This window comes from Sceloporus occidentalis, unplaced genomic scaffold (genome assembly GCF_023333645.1).
Source record: "Sceloporus occidentalis isolate IW3139 unplaced genomic scaffold, rSceOcc1.0.p SCAF_128, whole genome shotgun sequence".
NCBI lineage: Eukaryota > Metazoa > Chordata > Lepidosauria > Squamata > Phrynosomatidae > Sceloporus > Sceloporus occidentalis.
The window spans coordinates 677,177-684,058 of NW_028317108.1; the positions used below are offsets into that span (position 1 = coordinate 677,177).

General features: G+C 44.2%; 1 pseudogene; it reads left to right on the forward strand.

Annotated features, from left to right (window-relative positions):
- Positions 1–424: 424 nt before the first annotated feature.
- LOC149281703 (proprotein convertase subtilisin/kexin type 4 pseudogene) lies at positions 425–3,632 on the forward strand (annotated as a pseudogene).
- Positions 3,633–6,882: the final 3,250 nt, after the last annotated feature.

Genomic DNA, 6,882 nt, shown 5'->3' on the forward strand with positions numbered 1-6,882 from the left:
GGCTCTTTATCACTCCCATCATTCCTGCGTTCCAACGGCACGTTGTGATTGCTAATCCAAGTTTAACTTTAAAAGGCTAATCAATCGTTAGAAAACCCCTTTGCAATTGTTATTTTCCAAGTGACCCCATATTTTAGAATGGTAGTCTGTGTGTGATATATATATATATATATATATGTGTGTGTATATATACCGTGTTTATAATATATATATATATATATATATCACACGCTACTGGTTCAGAATTATATATTGAAATCATAACTGTAAGCATTTTCTAGCCGGCTTGTCGCTGAGAGTTCCGAGCCCCGCCCTGCTATTGTGATGTAACAGATGTGCCACGCCCTTCTACTGTGACATAGTGTAGGTTATAAAAGCACTGGCCGTTAGGCCAACAGATGCTTTTGTAAGCTGACAGTACAAGATGAGGAGCATAGCTCTGGTTTTCGTTGTTACTGTTCTGATCCATGTGATCTTTACTTTGGAGATTTACACAAATAGCTGGGCTGTGCACATACCTGATGGCTCTGTAGAGGCAGAACGTATTGCACAGAAATTCGGTTTCATCAACCTTGGGCAGGTGGTGCTTGGCAGTGATTTCTACCATCTATCTCATCGTGGCATTCAAAGGAAATCCTTCAGCCCTCACTGGGGTAGAAATATTCAACTGAAAAAAGAACCCAAGGTTAGCTGGTTTGAGCAGCAGACGCTGAGGAGAAGGGAGAAAAGACAGCCTGATATGGTTCCCACAGACCCCCTCTTCAGTTTGCAGTGGTACCTGGGTAAAAATCTTGACTTAGGCATCCAGACTGCTTGGAACCGTGGATATACCGGACGAGGCGTGGTGGTGACCGTTGTGGATGATGGGCTTGAAAAGGACCACCCCGATCTCGCATTAAACTATGATCCGGAAGCGAGTTATGATTTTAATGACGACGATCCTGACCCTCAGCCCCGATATAACTCATCTAATGAGAACAACCACGGGACCCGCTGTGCAGGCGAGGTGGCTGCGGTTGCCAATAATGATATCTGCGGCGCTGGAGTAGCATACAACGCTAGAATAGGAGGTGTGCGAATGCTGGATGGGATAGTCACAGACATTGTTGAAGCTCAGTCGTTGAGTTTTAACCCACAGCATATTGACATTTATAGCGCCAGCTGGGGTCCCACTGATGATGGAAAGGTACTGGATGGACCAGGAGTGTTGTCTTCTGAGGCGTTTTACAAAGGAATACTAAATGGCCGCCGTGGCCTTGGATCTATCTTTGTTTGGGCATCTGGAAACGGTGGCAGGAATGACAACTGCAACAGTAACGGCTACTCCAACAGTATCTACACTGTTGCTGTTGGGGGTGTCACAAATCATGGAACAGTCCCTTGGTACAGTGAGGCGTGTGCATGCAAACTTACAAGCACTTACAGCAGCGGTGGTGGTGAGGAAGAGACTTTTATCACCACTGATATACGCCACACGTGTACAGATAAACACACCGGGACTTCAGCCGCCACTCCACTTGCTGCCGGGATCCTTGCTTTGGCATTGGAGGCAAACCCAGCTCTTACATGGAGGGATATACAACATATCGTGGTAAGAGCGTCCAGTCCTGCCCACCTAATGGCTGACGATTGGGTCATAAATGGAGTGGGAAGAAAAGTGAGCCACTTTTTCGGCTACGGACTTTTGCATGCTGGACGAGTAGTGGAGCTGGCCGAAACATGGGAGACAACGCAGCCTCAAAGAAAGTGCCTCATAACAATTGTGAGCACCCCCAAAAAAGTGCATTCAGATCTGATTTTGACTTACAATGTCACTGCCTGTTCTGGGTCCCCCAATCACATAACATCCCTTGAGCATGTCCAAGCAAAAATGTCCCTCAGCTACAGTCGCAGAGGTGACCTGGAAATCTATCTTACCAGTCCTATGGGCACCCGTTCTGTGCTGATGGGCAAGAGACCACATGATACCAGCACTGATGGGTACAGAGATTGGTCCTTCATGACCACACAATCTTGGGATGAAAATCCATTGGGCCTTTGGACCTTAGAATTTAGGAACAGAGGAAGATACACCAACCACGGATTTCTACGTCACGTCACGTTGATTTTGTACGGGACAGATGAACACATGATGTCCAGGAAAATCAAGAAGTCTGTCATGAGAAAGTGTCTGAGGCGGGATAGAAATGGGTCGTGCATAGAATGTTTGGCACCATATTATACCTTTGGAAAGCTCTGTCTATCTTACTGCCCTGCCAAATACTTTAAGTTTACGCAGAGAGCGGAGGTGTCAGAGCCCAGCAGCTTTCACCTTGTTCGTTCTTGTGCCGCTTGCCACCCATCCTGCTTTACGTGTAAAGGGTCGTCTGCCAATAATTGCACTTCCTGTTCCCCTTTATACGAATATAATGGAAAAGACAACTCATGCGTAAGATCTGACTCCCCAAGTGTAGACTTACAGAACGCCTCATTCATCCGGATCCCTCAAACAACATTAGTGGCAGTGATAATGAGTGCGGCCATTGTAATGGTTATGGGACCGCTGGTGGTTTTCATTCACTGGTATCTACAAAAAAGATCACGAGTAGACCCCAGTCCCGTCTGATGGGCAACCACCGTGCTCTAAATCAGATCTGGAATCTGCGCAGGGAGGAGATTTCCTCTGCTTTTGAACACTGATGAGGACAAATTCAACAAGGGAGAGTAGAGACCCAACCTGACGCGGATAGCACTGTTACACCAATAAAATTCCTTTTACTATTTGGCAAAAATACCTTTTCCTTGCTATATTTTACAAATTTAGATTTTAAGTACCTGGAAATTTTATGTTGAATAATAAAACAATTAAACCGTGCTCGCATGCTTGAAGGAAAAGCTTAGACCGATCTCAGATTTCATATCTTGTGTGGATTCAAAAACAAGAATCAAGCATTCTATAGCAATGCACATTGATTAAAGATTGGAAATACATCATTTTTATGTGACTTAATGTCACCACTGACATGTTTTTTTTTTTTGCATTTAAGTGACTTAAACCCAGAGGCTATTCCACTTTACATCACACGTAATCATACAGAAAAATATTTTGTTATATCTTACAGAAAATATATTTTGAGCATGAATGTCTATGTGTAAGGGTGAGTGAGCATGAATGTCTCTGTAACAGTGTATGTGAGCATGAATGTCTATGTGTAAGGGTGAGGGAGCATGAATGTCTCTGTAACAGTGTATGTGAGCATGAATGTCTATGTGTAAGGGTGAGTGAGCATGGATAAAGTATTATATATTGGAAACAATATTTATTTTATTCAACAATCGTTTTGCTTCAGATAATAAACATATAGACAGTGTTATGAGAATCCACACGAATTCCGTTCCGTACGCAAAACAGATAAATGAAAAAGCGACAGATCACGAAACAGTAGCGTAATCGCTGCCAGGAGTAAAGATGGCGGATGCGCCTTGCAATTGGGAGGACGTGTCATCAGTTCTGACCAATACTGAGCGAGCATTCAGCCGCTAGAATGCGTGGACCAATCACAATGCTCTTTTCTCGCCAGCTGAGCAGGAAGCAGGAAGCGACGTTGTGTCAGAATGCTGTGAGGGAATCCGGTATGAGTGACAGGACATGAACCCGCTCCTGCTCCCTGTGTGTTTGGGGTTCGTGGTCGCCCTGCCGCCGGTACAGAATGCCAAGGAGAGCCGGTTTAGTGAGCAGGACGCGGCGCATTACAGGTAGAGATGGCGCTGCCGGTGACCGCGTTCCTTTATGTTTAAATGGGCCGGTGTTGGGGCTCCTACCGGAGTCGTCATTGTGGGTGTCTGTAGTACCACCAGAGGCGTATATAGGGTATGGCAGCCATGGCACGTGCCATGGGCGCCATCCCAAGGGGGGCGCCGGTGAGCGGCTTTTAAATGCCGCTCACCGGCATTTTTTTTTTTTTTTTTTTGATGCGGAGGAGAGAGAGGGGTGCCTAGCAACCGCTCGGCGCCCCTCATTCTCCTCCACGAGCCCTCTACCCCCATCCCGGTGCCGGCATTTCATGCAGAGCGCCGCAATATGCCGGCAAAAAGTGGTAAGGGAGGGAGGGAGGGGGGTAAAAAGTGGTAAGGGAGGGAGGGGGGTAAAAAGTGGTAAGGGAGGGAGGGAGGGGGTTAAAAAGTGGTGAGGGAGGGGGTGGGTTAAAAAGTGATGAGGGAGGGAGGGGGTTAAAAAGTGATGAGGGAGGGGGGTAGATATAAGTAAAGAGTGTGCATTAATGTGTGGATGCATTGAGTGAATGAGAGAGAGCATGAGTTAATGTGTGGATGAGTTGTCTGAATGAGGGAGAGCATGAGTCAATATGTGAATGTATTGTCTGAATGAGGGAGAGCATGAGTTAATGTGTGGATGAATTGTCTGAATGAGGGAGAGCATGAGTTAATGTGTGGATGAGTTCTCTGAATTAAAGTGTGAATTAGTGAGTGACTGTAAAAGTGTTTGTGTATCATAGATGTATAATTGTGGAAGGGCAAAGATGGCACTAGCAGGAGGTTTGAGCCTTGGGGACCGAGATGGCACAGGCAGGGTGTATATGGGACAAAGATGGCACTGGCCGGACTGTTTGGGGACAAAGTTGACTTGTGGTGGGCTATTTGGGGACAAAGATGGCAAATCTTATGTGTGTAATCTGGGTGCTGGCCAGGTTCTATGTCGGCAGTGTGGACGCCAGGGCTGGCTTTGCGGTGTGCAACCTGTGATCTATGCCTGTAATTTAGGGGGTTTTAAATATACCTTTAATGCCGTGTTTTTATGTGAATTCCAATTGATCTTTACCTGCAAAGCTGGGTTTTTGTGTTATGCTGTAGATCCATATCTGCTATGCTATGTTTCCATACATTATTTATGTGTACCTGCAAATACAGGGTTAATATGTCTTATTCAGTTGATCTATACCTGCGATGCTACGTTTCATATATTATTATTGTATACCTGCAAATACAGGACTTGTATGTCTGATTCTGTTTATTTGATATATACCTTCAGTGCTGAGATCACAAGTGAATTTCAATTGATCTGGGTTTGCGTGTTGATCTATACCCGCTATCGGCAGCAGGGACTAATATATATATATATATATATATATATATATATATATATATATATAGGCAGCAGGGGCTAGTAAATGGGTTTTTATTTGGACAGGGGCGCAATTTCAGTGCTTGCCATAGGCGCTATTTTCAGTAGATACGCCTCTGAGTACCGCCAAATACCTTTATTCTGCCCGAGTGTAGTTAAACATTCGGCGATTAATGTTTCTTTTTTCCTTTGTCATCCTCAGGGATCGAGTGAAGTCCATGTTTTATCACGCTTACAACAATTACCTGGAGAATGCCTTCCCGTATGATGAGTTGCGACCTCTTACCTGTGATGGACAAGATACGTGGGGCAGGTGATGAGACTGCATCGAGAAAAACATGATTAAGTAGTAAATTGCCGAATATTGTAGGAGAGTACCAGACAATAGAGAAAGATTAAATAGGAATGAAGAAGGAATGTTAGTCACCCAGAATAAATTTAGTTGATTGTGGGGAATATGAAGATGGGTATTGCAGGCTATGAGAGCTGTAATAGAGAGAGTTACATACTGGACAGGGGCAGATATAGGAGATAAGGGGTTATTGGAGCAGAAAGATAGAAAGTAAAATATAACTCACTTAAGTAGTGACCGGCATGACATAAATTTTACCAAATAAAAATCAGTGAAAAAAGCTTTCTCTCTCTCTCTACCGTTCTGTTTTTGTCTTTCAGTTTTTCTTTGACATTAATTGATGCTCTGGATACGTTACTAGTGAGTGTACATTTCATCTTGGGTGTTTGGGAGTCACAATTTATTTTCTGTATGGAGGTGGCATTATGCATTGAAAAGATATTTACATTAAAAGTGTATCCTACCTAACTTTAATCTCAACCTAATATGTAAAGGATACATGAAGTTACTCCTGTGACCTAGTGAATGTTTCCATCGCAACTTTAGAAGTAGCTTCTTTTTATCTTTCTGCATTTCAGTGGATATATATATATATAAAAAAATATATATATTAGCTTTATTTTGCTAACAATCCCATTAATATATATATCCGCTTCTTGCACCCACAGTGCTATATTTTCCTTTTTAATGTCCCGAATAATCTCTGATCTCACGCATGTAAATTGAGAGTCTGGCGGGGGAACCGTCCCATAAACTAAAACGGTACCGTAAAACTGGGTGAGGGTGCATCCCCGCCTGCCTCCAGCAGAGGGAGCTCTGGGAATTGGTTGATGGTGCATTCCTGCCTGGCTCCACCAGAGGGAGCTCTGTGCCCATTGTGTAGCGCTGCGGAATACGATGGCGCTACATCAAACAGTGATAGTGTTTTGCTAACAGCAAGACCCTTGTGTTGCGGGACCCGGCGGGCTGCGCAGCGTACATCGACAGACTGGGATTTAAACCGCCTTACTTCGTAAAGAATCCGATCTCTACCAATAGCCTATTTTACCTTTACTGATGCTTTTCGCTCTCTTCTTGTTCTGCAGAAGATGGCGGGAGGATACGGCGTGATGGCAGATGATGAAACCATCGATTATTCCGTCCACGAGGCATGGAACGAGGCCACAAACGTCTATTTGATTGTGATTCTCGTCAGCTTTGGACTCTTCATGTATGCAAGGAAGTGAGTTACGTTTGTCTTAGTGGGAGATTCTTCACGACATTCTAGAGTAATTAAGAAAATGTGATATCTAATAATATGTATTAATCCCTGTGACAGAATTACCTGTCATACAGGGGCCCAAGGTACTCAGATCATTAACAGGATGGCTACCAGGGGGATATTCAGTAGCTAAAGGGGATTAAAGGTTGG